At 46.5% G+C, this 12463-nt stretch overlaps 1 protein-coding gene across 1 annotated transcript in view; it reads left to right on the top strand.

The window, feature by feature from the left end:
- Positions 1–1760: 1760 nt before the first annotated feature.
- The window catches only part of DDR1 (discoidin domain receptor tyrosine kinase 1), a 112454-nt gene continuing 101751 nt past the window's right edge, over positions 1761–12463 (top strand). The window contains exon 1 of the mRNA XM_077998830.1: positions 1761–2002. The gene's annotated coding sequence lies outside the window, so the exon portion shown is untranslated. The remainder of the gene's footprint in view (positions 2003–12463) is intronic.

Raw genomic sequence — 12463 nt, 5'->3', positions numbered from 1 at the left:
CGTGTGTGAGTTTGCCCCAAACCAGCTCCTGCTGTCAATTGCGTCACACGTAGGGATGAGGGACTTGCAATCAGAGAAGACAGGAAACAGCTTTTCTCCCTTCTGGGCAGGGCAGCTAGCCCTGTTCACTCTGGGCCTTCAGGGAACACTGGAGAGTGGCCCTGGCCAGTTACCTTCAATTGCCAGAGAGATACTAGAAGCTGATTGTGAAAGACTGAAAAAATCAAAAAACCTCAGGTCACTCACCCAAACTGGGCGATGGTGATCAGATGCTTCCACATGGACAGACACCTTTCAGTCTCACTGGAGTGTAGCTCTGGCCAGAGACCTGCAATTGTCTTTGTGCTTAGATGCTGTCCTTTGAGGGTCCCGAGTTGGGAAAGGGAAAGGAGAGAGAGTCCCTGTATGGAGAGGGAGAGTTCCCTGTGTGGGCCACCAAAATGTTTCAGGGGAGCAACAGCTATCTGGGCTGGCGGCTCAGGGGTAAGATAATTTACCAAGACAGTTGTAGGTAGAGAAAGGCAGATTTATTAGAGAAAGTAGAAAAACAGGAGAGCAATGGGCAGGAGAGCAACGGGCAGGCCAGCAGAAGAGAAGCTGACTGCAAGGAAACAAAGGCTTGTTGGGGATTTTGTAGGATGGCTCTTAGGCTGTAGAGTGTTATGTGCAGTACTGATTATGCCAGGGTAGCAGGGAGGTAACTTGCATTTTTTTTTTTTTGTCAGCCAGGATGTTTGATAAATTGAGGTGTTTGATGGCAAGCAGAAGTTTGTGAGTTATGTACATTATCTGAGCAAGAGGGCCATATATCTTGGGCCATTTACCTCATTTCTTTGCTTTCCCCTGGTCCCACCAGCCTGATTCTTTTTTTTACATTATTACTCCACAGTGAGTGCTGTCACATGCTGGGCATTGTGCTATGTGCCCTATGTGGAGTAACTCACTCACTGCCCCTCTATACCCCAAGACCACCCTGTGACATGAGTATTCTTTTTTTTTTTTTTTTTTTTCTAGACGGAGTCTTGCTCTGTCCCCAGGCTGGAGTGCAGAGGCGCGATCTTGGCTCACTGCAACCTCCACCTTATGGGTTCAAGCGATTCTTCTGCCTCAGCGTCCTGAGTAACTGGTACTACAGGCATGTGCCACCACACCCAACTAATTTTTGTATTTTTAGTAGAGGCGGGTTTTCACCATGTTGGCCAGGATGGTCTCGATCTCTTGACCTCGTGATCCACCTGCCTCGGCCTCCTAAAGTCCTGGGATTACAGGCGTGAGCCACCACACCCGGTCAGACATGGGCATTCTTATCCTTATTTTGACTGAGTAACCGGACACAGAAAGGCTATGTTATGCATCCCAGTTGCAGAGCTAGGCAGCGGCAAGCCCACTTTCACACAGTGCCAGCTGCCTGGCTCTGGGAACAGCCTGGAATCACTCTCCATTCTGCCCCCCCGGGATCCGCTTCTCCCAGGAAGCCTCTCACAGAGGCAGAATTTTGCATTGGCATCCTGCTTCAAGCTTATGAAATCTTTTATACAGATGACCTCATTCCAGCCTTGCAATAATAGCTTCTGTGAAGTATTATTATTCATAGCTTTTAAAAAGCCAGTTGAAGGAAATCCAGTGATTTGTCAAAGGTCAGAAGTTAGGTAGCTGTGCTCCTACTCAGACTTACGTTTTCTGACTTGGAGTCCAGGGCTCCGCTCTCACGTTATTTGTCAGCTGATGCTGCGGCCAGCCTCATACCCAACACATCACATGATTCGAAGGCCAGGCCACTTTCCACTACTACTCAGCTGCCTCCTCTCTAAGAAAATGCTTTTCTGGATTGAGGGAGACAGCCATAGAGAAATGTGTTGTTGGCATCGATTTCTTATGGTTGGGCAATGGCTTCCGCCATCTGGACCAGGTGACGTCAGCTATCTGGATTTCTGCCAGCATTCCCCGGCCCAGGAAACAGACTTCCGGCTGTCTGGGCTCTGAGCCATCTCCGGCCTCCTGGGTGAGTGGGTCTCGCAATTTTGCAAAGTGAGGAACTGAAAAGTCAGCTCTCAGGGAAGATTTTACTGTATGAAGTCAGGTAAAAATGGGGAAGAGGCATCCAGGGGACACTGGGTCAGAGAGACCGGGAGCCCTTCTATCTGAGGCTGGGGCCTTTCTCAGATGAGAGGGGAGGATCTAGTGATCAGACAGGGATGTTGAAGATCTTTGTGACTAAGACTCTAGTCAATTGGAGGTAGATGAAGAGTAACGTAAGCAAAGCTAAAGAAATCTGGGGAAAGATACACATAAAGATACAAACACAGAAGGTCAGATACTGGCCAAGGATAGAATATGGATCCCAAAACTCATGCACTTTTCTGTGGACACTGAGACTTGAACAAATCAATAACTTGAGAATATAAGCAGCCCCCTGCCATGTCTATAGCTTGCTGAGTTATATAACAGTTGGGGGCAAACCTAAACAGTAGGTAAATGTGTTAAGGTAGAAAGTTAAATTGTCCCTCCATCACTCCCTGTCTCATTCCCAACCCCGCTCTCCAGGCCAGGCTCATAAAAGTTGTTACTTGTTTTAGCCATCCCTTCAGCCAATATTAATCTTCTTCATCCTCACAATCACCCCATGAGGTAAGAGCTATTATTATGCCTTTATTTTGAAAATTGTAGTAAAATAGACATAAATTTAGCATTTTAACCATTTTTAAACATACAGTTCAGTGGCATTAAGTATATCCATATTATTTTGCAACCATCACCATCAGCCACATTCAGAACTTTTTCATCTTCCCCTACTGAAACTCCACCCAGTAAACAATACCTTCCCATTCCCCGCTTTCCTTAGCCCTGGCAACCACCATTCTACTTTCTTTAGAATGTAACCACTTTATATGTCTTTTATTTTATTTTTTATTTATTTACTTTTTTGAGATGGAGTCTTGCTCTGTTGCCAACCTGGAGTGCCGTGGCATGATCCCGGTTCACTGCAACCTCCGCCTCCTGGCTTCTAGCGATTCTCCTGACCCAGCCTCCCAAGTAGCTGGGATTACAGGCACGCGCCACCATGCCCAGCTAACTTTAGTATTTTTAGTAGAGATGGGGTTTCACCATGTTGGCCAGGATGTAGGTGCCTTTTATAAATGGAGTAATAGGCTGGGCGTGGTGGCTCATGCCTGTAATCCCAGGACTTTGGGAGACCAAGTCAGGTGGATCACTCGAGGTCAGGAGTTCGAGACCAGCCTGTCCAACATGGCAAAACCCTGTCTTTACTAAAAATTCAAAAATTAGCTGGGCATGGTGCCATGTGCCTGTAATTCCAGCTACTCAAGAGGCTGAGGCACAAGAATCGCTTGAACTCAGGAGGCAGAAGTTGCAGTGAGCCGAGCTCATGCCACTGCACTCCAGCAAGACTCTGTCTTAAAAAAAGTAGAATCGGCTGGGCACAGTGGCTCACGACTATAATCCCAGCACTCTGGGAGGCCGAGGCGGGTGTATCACCTGAGGTCAGAATTCAAGACCAGCCTGGCCAACACTGCAAAACCCCATCTCTACTTAAAATACAAAAATTAGCCGGGCATGGTGGTGGGCACCTGTAATCCCAGCTACTTGAGAAGCTGAGGCAGGAGAATCACTTGAACCCAGGAGGCGAGATTGCAGTGAGCTGAGATCACTCCAGCCTGGGTAACAGAGCAAAACTCTGTCTCCAAAAAAAAAAAAAAAAAAAGGTGGAATCATAAAATATTTTTCCTCTGGTGATTGCCTTTTTTTTTTTTGAGATGGAGTTTTGCTCTTGTTTCCCAGGCTGGAGTGCAATGATGTGATCTTGGCTCACCACAACCTCCACCTCCCAGGTTCAAGTTCAAGCGATTCTCCTGCCTCAGCCTCCTGAGTAGCTGGGATTACAGGTATGCACCACCACAGCTGGCAAATTTTTTGTATTTTTAGTAGAGATGGGATTTCTCCATGTTGGTCAGGCTGGTCTCGAACTCCTGACCTCAAGGGATCCACCGGCCTTGGCCTCCCAAAGTGCTGGGATTACATGCATGAGGCACCATGCCCTGCCGTGATTGACTTTTATTTCACTTAGCATGATGTCTTCAAGGTTTATCCACATTGTAGCACATATCAGAATTTTCTTTTTTAAAAAGTACTCCATTATATGCATATACGTATATACCACTTTTTTTTTGGTGGAGACAGAGTTTCCCTCTGTTGCCCAGGCTGGAATGCAGTGGTGCGATCTCAGCCCACTGCAGCCTCAGTCTCCCTGGCTCAAGCTATCCTCTTACCACCTTAGCACCCTGAGTAGCTGGGACTACAGGTATGCACCACCATGCCTGGCTAATTTTTGTATTTTTGGTAGAGATGAGGTCTCACCAAGTTGCCAAGGCTTGTCTCGAACTCCTAAGCTCAAGCAGTCCTCCCACCTCAGCCTCCCAAAGTGCTGGGAATTCAGGTGTGAGCTACCACGCCTGGCCACATTTTGCTTATTCATTCATCTATTGATGGACACTTGGATGGCTTCCACCTTTTGGCTATTGTGAATGATGCTGTTGTGAATGTGGGTATACAAATATCTGCTCGAGTTATGCTGTTATTTTTAATAACAGTTATATTGAGACACAATTCACATACTATATAATTCACCTTTTAAGAGGCGGAGGTTGCAGTGCAGTGAGCTGAGATCATGCCACTGCACTCCAGCCTGGGGTACAGAGTGAGATGCCATCTCAAAAAAAAAAAATTCACCCTTTAAAAATGTACAATGAAATGGTTTTTGTTTGTTTGTTTGTTTGTTTTGAGACAGAGTCTCACTCTGTTGCCCAGGTTGGAGTGCCGTGGCTTGATCTTGGCTCGATGCTACCTCTGCCGCCCTGGTTCAAGTGATACTCCCGCTCAGCCTCCCGAGTAGCAGGGATTACAGGCGTGAGCCACTGCGCCTGGCCGAAATGGTTTTTAGTATATTCACAGAGTTGTGCAACCATCACCACAATTTTAGAACATTTTCATCACTCAAAAGACATCCCATGCTCATTAGCAGTCATTTCCGGTTTTACCCCCAATCTTTCCCCTTCCTGGCCTTAGGCAACCACCAATCTACTTTTTGTCTCTATAGATTTGCCTATTCTGGACATTTCATATAAACAATCATACAATATGTGGCATTTTATGTCTGGCTTCTTTCACTTAGCATAGTGTTTTCAATGTTATAGCATGAATTAGTACTTTCTTTTTATTGTTGAATACTATTTCATTGTGTGGATATACCATATTTTATTTATACATTCATCAGTTGATAGACATTTATACTGTTTCCAAATTTTAGCTATTGTGAATAATGCTAGTGTGAACATTCCTGTATAAGATTTTGTATGGACATCCGTTTTCTCTTTGGTATACACTTAGGAGTGGAATTTCGAGGTCATATGGTAACTTTATGTTCCACTTTTGAGAACTGCTTTCCAATGTTGCTGAGCCATTTGACATTCTCACCAGCAGTGTATGAAGGTTCCAGTTTCTCCAGTCTGTCTTTTTGATTCTAGTCGTCTTAGTGGGTATAAAGTGGTATTTCATGGTGGTTTAGATTTATCATTTTCTTGGTGGTTAATGATGTTGAATATCTTTTTTTTTTTCTTTTGAGACAGAGTCTCACTCTGTTGCCCAGGCTGGAATGCAATGGTGTGATCTCAGCTCACTGCAACCTCTGCCTCCTGGGTTCAAGCGATTCTCCTGCCTCAGCCTCCTGAGTAGCTGGGATTACAGGTGTGCACCACCACTCCTGGCTAATTTTTTATATTTTTACTAGAGATGAGGTTTCAGCAGGTTGGCCAGGATGGTCTCAAACTCCTGACCTCAACTGATCCGCCCACCTCAGCCTCCCAAAGTACTGGGATTACAAGCGTGAGTCACTGGGCCCTGCCTGAACATCTTCTCATGTGCTTATTGGTCATTTGTATACCTTTGGAGAAATGTTTATTCAGATCCTTTGCCTATTTTTAAGTTGGGTTGTCTTTTTATTATTGAGTTGTAACAGTTTGTTATAAATTCTAAATATACGTCTCTTAACTGATTCATAATTTACAAATATTTTATCCCATTCTATGGGTCTTCTTTACTTTCCTTCTTTCTTTCTTTCCCTTTCTTTCCCTTCCTTCCTTCCTTCCTTCCTTCCTTCCTTCCTTCCTTCCTTCCTTCCTTCCTTCCTTCCTTTCTTTTCTCTTTCTTTCTCTTTCTTTCTCTTTCTTTCTCTTTCTTTCTCTTTCTTTCTTTCTTTCTTTCTTTCTTTCTTTCTTTCTTTCTTTCTTTCTTTCTTTCTTTCTTTCTTTCTTTCTTTCCCTCCCTCCCTCCCTCCCTCCCTCCCTCCCTCCCTCCCTCCCTCCCTCCCTCCCTCCCTCCCTTCCTTCCTTCCTTCCTTCCTTCCTTCCTTCCTTCCTTCCTTCCTTCCTTCCTTCCTTCCTTCCTCTCTCTCTCTCTTTCTTTCTTTTAAATAGCGACGGGGTCTCGCTTTGTTGCCTAGGCTGATCTCGAACTCCTGGGCTCAAGCAATCCTTCTGGCTTGGCCTCTCAAAGTGCTAGGGCTACAGGCATGGGCCACCATGCTCAACCTATTTTCTTAATGTCCTTTGAAGCACAAAAGTTTAAATTTTTGAAGTCCGATTTATCTATTTTTTTTTCCTGCTTGTGCACTGTGTCATAGCTAAGAAACCGCTGCCTAGTCTATGGTCACAAAGATTTACATCTGTGTTTTCTTCTAAGAATTTAATAGTTTTATCTCTTACATGTAGGTCTTTGATCCATTTTGATTAAATTTTTGTCTATGATATGAGATAGGGGTCCAACTTCATTCTTTTGCATGTGCATATCCAGTGGTCTTAGCATTAGTATGTTTTGTCACAATGAATAAATTTTCAGCTTCGTAAGTAAAGGACTGTGGGCTTGGCAAGGTTGCTTATGCCTGTAATTCCAGTACTTTGGGAGGCCAAGGTGGGAGGATCACTTGAGCCCTGGAGTTCGAGACCAGCCTGGGCATTAGAGTGAGACCCCGTCTCTACCAAAAAAAGAAAAGGAAAGAAAAGAAAAAGGACTGTGCCTGGTTTTGCTCACCATCATCTTCCCAGGATTCTCTTAGCCCCATGCAAGACACATGCAAGATGCTCAATAAATATAGCCTGAGTGAATGAACACGAGTGACCGAGACTCAGCGTGGTTAAATAACTTGCATGGGTCAGTGAGTTGCAAAGTGGCCAGATATGGTTCAAACCCAGATCTTCTCATCTAATTCTTTTTTTTTTTTGAGATGGAGGCTCGTCGCCAGGCTGGAGTGCAGTGGCGCGATCTTGGCTCACTGCAACCTCCACCTCCCGGGTTCAAGTGATTCTCCTGCCTCAGCCTCCTGAGTAGCTGGGACTACAGGCACGCACCACCACGCCCAGCTAACTTTTGTACTTCTAGTAGAGACAGGTTTTCACCACGTTGGCCAGGATGGTCTTGATCTCTTGGCCTCATGATCCGCCTGCCTCAGCCTCTCAAAGCATTGGGATTATAGGCATGAGCTACTGTCCCCGGCCTTCTCATCTAATTCTAATTAAGAGTTTTTGTATAATACTTCAAAGTTTCTGAAACTTTCCTGAGTTACCAAAAGCTCTTTGCCACAAGAAAACATATTTCTCAGGCCGGGGGTGGAGGCTCATGCCTGTAATCCCAGCACTTTGGGAGGCTGAGGTGGGTGGATCACCTGACGGCAGGAGTTCAAGACCAGCCTGGCCACATGGTGAAACCCTGTCTCTACTAAAAATACAAAAATTAGCTGGGCATGGTGGCAAGCACCTGTAATCCCAGCTACTCGGGAGACTGAGGCAGGGAATCGCTTGAACCCGGGGGCAGAGGTTGCAGTGAGCCGAGATCATGCCACTTCACTCCAGCCTGGGCAAAAGAGTTAGACTCCATCTAAATAATAATAATAATAATAATAATAATAATAAATAAAATAAAATAAAAATATAAAAATAAAAAGAAACCACATGTCTCCGAAGTTTCATTTGCTGTCTCTGTTGTATGATCCCAGTCGTTTCATTGTTTGTGAGCGGCAAAACTCAAATCTAGGGAGCCTCGTGTCCCTTCTGCTTCTGACTCCTCCCCCACTCCAGCCACAGAGTCAAAGATTCCACTTCCTTCTAGGGTGGTTTTATAGTTGGAAAGTTCTTCTAAATCTCTGACCACAACCTCCTGCTGCAAAATTGTACCATAAATCCCCATGAGTGTTCTGTGTAACCGTTGATTAAGGGACCTGGTTTGATGTGGGAGGCATTTGGGGCATGCGGAAAGCTTTATGTGCTCTGCCCTGTACAAAGGGCAGCCTTGGGGCATCCCACGCGCTTGCTGTGGCCCTGACATGCTGCTCCCTTTTTGGAGTGTGGTTTCTGGTTCTGGGTGCAGCTTGCCATATCAGAGGAGAATGAAGCCAGATGGCATGAACCCCAGAAAACTTTGATGAACTCACCTCTTGGAATGAGGACAAAGGAGAGTCTTGAAGCAGAAAAGACCTTGCAGGGGTCCAAAGTTAAAGCTCACAGAGGGGTGGATTGGGCAGACTCACCTGTCCCCTCTTTGACAGCGTTGCATCTGGGCTTCTCCTACTGGGTCCTTTGAAAAAGAATTCTTTGAACTACAAGAAAATTAGGAGAGGGTGGGGGCAAAAGACAATGTATATCGAGAGCTTGCTCCGTGTATTTGTTAGGCATTTAATCTAGGTATCTAATTTTATCTTCAAAGTAATCCTGTGGGTTGGTTTTATCAACCCTATTTTGCAGAGTTAGATGCTGAAACTCGCAGTCCCACAAGGACTTGAATCTAGAGCTTTTTTAAAGTCCTTACTCTTTCCAGTACCCTGAGCCAGGGGAACCAGCGGGCAGAAATGACGTGTGAGGTACCCTGTCTCCCTTCACTTCCATGTGATCTGTTACTCATTTTGTAGAGACATCCTGGGTCCCAGGGAAGCTCCAGTGATTCCCCTGAACCAGTGGAGTGCTGGAGCCAGCTCAGACCTGCTAGTGAGAGTGTTAAATATTCAGGAAATTTGCAAGCTGGTAGTTAAACTGTTAGTGGTTGGAAATTGGTCATGGGAGGAAGTGTCTACACCATGGAAACTGATAACTGCTACAACCGGGGATCCCTATCTCCCCCACAAGCTGGTTTACTAGCACATCACTGTCTTTTCTTTTTTTTTTGAGACAGAGTCTCACTTTGTCACCCAGACTGGAGTGTAGTGGTGCCATCTCGGCTCACTGCAACCTTTGCTGCTCAGGTTCAAGCGATTCTCCTGCCTCAGCCTCCTGAGTAGCTGGGATTACAGACATCTGCCACTGAGCCCAGTTAATTTTTGTATTTTTAGTGGAGACGGGGTTTCACCATATTGGCCAGGCTGGTCTCGAACTCCTGGCCTCAGGTAATCCACCCTCCTCGGCCTCCCAAAGTGTTGGGATTACAGGTGTGAGCCACCATACCCAGCATTTTTTTTTTTTTTTTTGAGACAGAGTCTTGCTCTGTTGCCCAGGCTGGATGGAGTGCAGTGGCATGATCTTGGCTCACTGCAACCTCTGCCTCCCAGGTTTAAGCAATTATTCTGCCCGAGTAGCTGGGATTACAGGCATGTGCCACCTTGCCTGGCAATTTTCGTATTTTTAGTAGAGACAGGGTTTCACAATGTTGGCCAGGCTGGTCTCGAACTCCTGGCCTCAAGTGATCCACCAGACTCAGCCTCCCAGAGTGCTAGGATTACAGGTGTGAGCCACGGCGCCTGCCCCAGAGCACTAATCTTGGGCCCCAGAGTGAGAGTGGAAGAGAACAGGGCCTGTACCCAGCGGTCACAGAGTTTCAGCTGCAGACTGAGGGAAGATAGATGTTATCTATTGGAAAGTGAGAAAGTGTGTGCACAAAGGAGACAGAAAAGAGGCTGGAGAATATTGATTATTCACACATGAACAAAGTAAGTACCAATGTTCTTAATCCCAGAGACTTTGCTGGGAGGAGTTCTGGCTTGTTATTAGGGTCCTTTTCTTTCAGATCAGAAAAAGGGAGGTCTAATTCATGAAGAAACTAGAAGAGTGCCCTGGATTGGTGGCAGAGTGGTGGGGGTGGTGCTGCACAACACAGAAGAGGGGAACTTTGACTTTGAGCCTGAGGTCTTGGGATGAAAAGCAGTTTGTGGACCAGATTCCTGACCTTGGGGTTATGGTAGGAATCCCTTTGCCTGTCAGGTGGTGATCTTCCTCTGGCAAGGTCCCTAGACTCCCAAGACAGAAGCAATCCTCCCACCTCAGCCTCCCAAGTAGCTGGGACTACAGGTGCTCACCAACACACCTGGTTAATTTTTGTATTTTTTTGTAGAGATGGGCTTATGCCATCTGGCCCAGGCTGGGGTCTGTGAAGAGCGGAACAACTCTAAGGCCCAGGGAAAACATCTGCAGAGCTGAGTCTCATGCCACCTTGGTGCACTCCATCTGAGGCCTGGAATCTGAGGCCTTCCGCAGCTTGTGTAGATGCTGCCAAAAGGCTGAGCTCGGTGGCCCATGCCTGTAATCCCAGCACTGTGGGAGGCTGAGGCAGGCAGATTACTTGAGCCTAGGAGTTTGAGACCAGCCTGGGCCACATGGTGTACCCCCATCTCTACAAAAAATACAAAAATTAGCCAGGTGTGTTGGCAAGCACCTGTAGTCCCAGCTACTTGGGAGGCTGAGGTGGGAGGACTGCCCCAGGGTTTTGAGGCTGCAGTGAGCCATGATCATGCCACTGTACTCCAGCCTGGGCAACAGAATGAGATCCCATCTCAAAAACAACCAAAAAGGTGCTGCAAAGAAACAGCAGCCTCCTGTAACAAAATAAGTGGTACATCTTTTGCGATGGGAGCATCAGCATCTCCCTGGGGAGCAGAAGCTGGACGTTGTAGCCCTGCCATGTCCCCAGAGGATTTTCTGTCCCTTTCTGTCTATGAACAAGTACAGCTGAGGCCATCAGCACTGCAGACACCTGGAACAGTCTTGTTAAAACATGACTTCCCTAAAGGCCAAGAGCTAAGAAACGAGAAAGTGAAGGATTGAGCAGCAGGTAACCAGAATCTGAGTCATCGAAGGCAACTGCAGGAGTTGCCCCTTCCCGGTTCCCTCCCATGGCGACTCTCTGAGTCTGAACAGAGAAGGTTAGAGGTGCACGGAGGTTCCCACCCCTCCTGTGAAAGGCTCTCTGCTGAGTTCCAGGTCCCTATCTGATGACCCACCTCACCTATGCCTGCCTAATACCTGAATGACCATCTCTTTCAGAGACCACTCTTATTCCCAGGTGTGTGACCTCCTCCTACAGAGTACAGTGGGAAAGCCGCTGTCTCCAGGTAACCTCAACACAGTGAGGGGTGGAGCGGGGATGTGGTCATTTGTTCCAGGTATTGTTGGCTCTCTTGAGGTTCAATCCGGGCTAGAGATTGTGATTAAAGAGATACCCATATTGCGTGTGCGTGCAAAGGGCAAGAGCTATGAGACCGATGTGACATTTAGGATTAATTAGTCCCTTCCCTTCCACAGGGCAGGCTGCCTCTCGCTGGTACAGCTCCTGGGCTGAGCCTGGCAGAGCTCATTAGCAAGGCAGACACTGGAATGTGCGTGCAATGGAGGGAGGCTTAAACTCAGAGGCTGCTGGTTCCTATCAAGCAGAGGTTAGAACTTTGTGGCACAGAAACTGATATCAGCTAAATATGGGTTAGTCACCAATCCTGCACCATCTTCCTTAACCTTTGAGAAAGTCTGTTCCTGCTGCTTGTTCACATCCATTCATTCAACAAACATTTATTAATTTTCTCTTAGGTGCCAGGTGCTTCACAAGACACTGGCTATAGCAGCAAACAGGACAGCCTGTCTCATCCCCATGGAGGTCACAGGACAATGAGAAGACTTTTTTTTTTTTTTGAGATGGAGTTTTGCTCTTGTTGCCCAGGCTGGAGTGCAGTGGCATGATCTTGACTCACTGCAACCTCTATCTCCCAAGTTCAAGCAATTATCTTGCCTCAGGCCTCTTGAGTAGCTGGAATTACAGGAGCCTGCCACCAATCCTGGCTAATTTTTTGTATTTTTAGTAGAGACGGGGGTTTCACCATGTTGGCCAGGCTGGTCTCGAACTCGTGACCTCAGGTGATCCACCCACCTCGGCCTCCCAAAGTGCAGGGATTATAGGCATGAGCCATCGAGCCTAGCCCAAGAAGAAAGACATTGAACAAGTAATTACAGGGTGTTGGGTGTTATGAAAGAAAAGCATGGTGGTGTATAATGAGGTCAGTTAATTTAGTCTGGGGTGACAAGGAATGCCTACTAAAGAAGGTATCGTTTAAGACATACCTGGGGATTAGCAGGAGAGAAAATAAAAGCTCCAGAAAATCAGGGACCATGGCTGACATGTTTACCATGCCAGTGTCTGGCATGGA

Source organism: Macaca mulatta, chromosome 4 (genome assembly GCF_049350105.2).
Source record: "Macaca mulatta isolate MMU2019108-1 chromosome 4, T2T-MMU8v2.0, whole genome shotgun sequence".
Lineage (NCBI taxonomy): Eukaryota > Metazoa > Chordata > Mammalia > Primates > Cercopithecidae > Macaca > Macaca mulatta.
The sequence above is the reverse complement of the archived record's forward strand: the minus strand, read 5'-3'. Positions and strand labels throughout refer to the sequence as shown.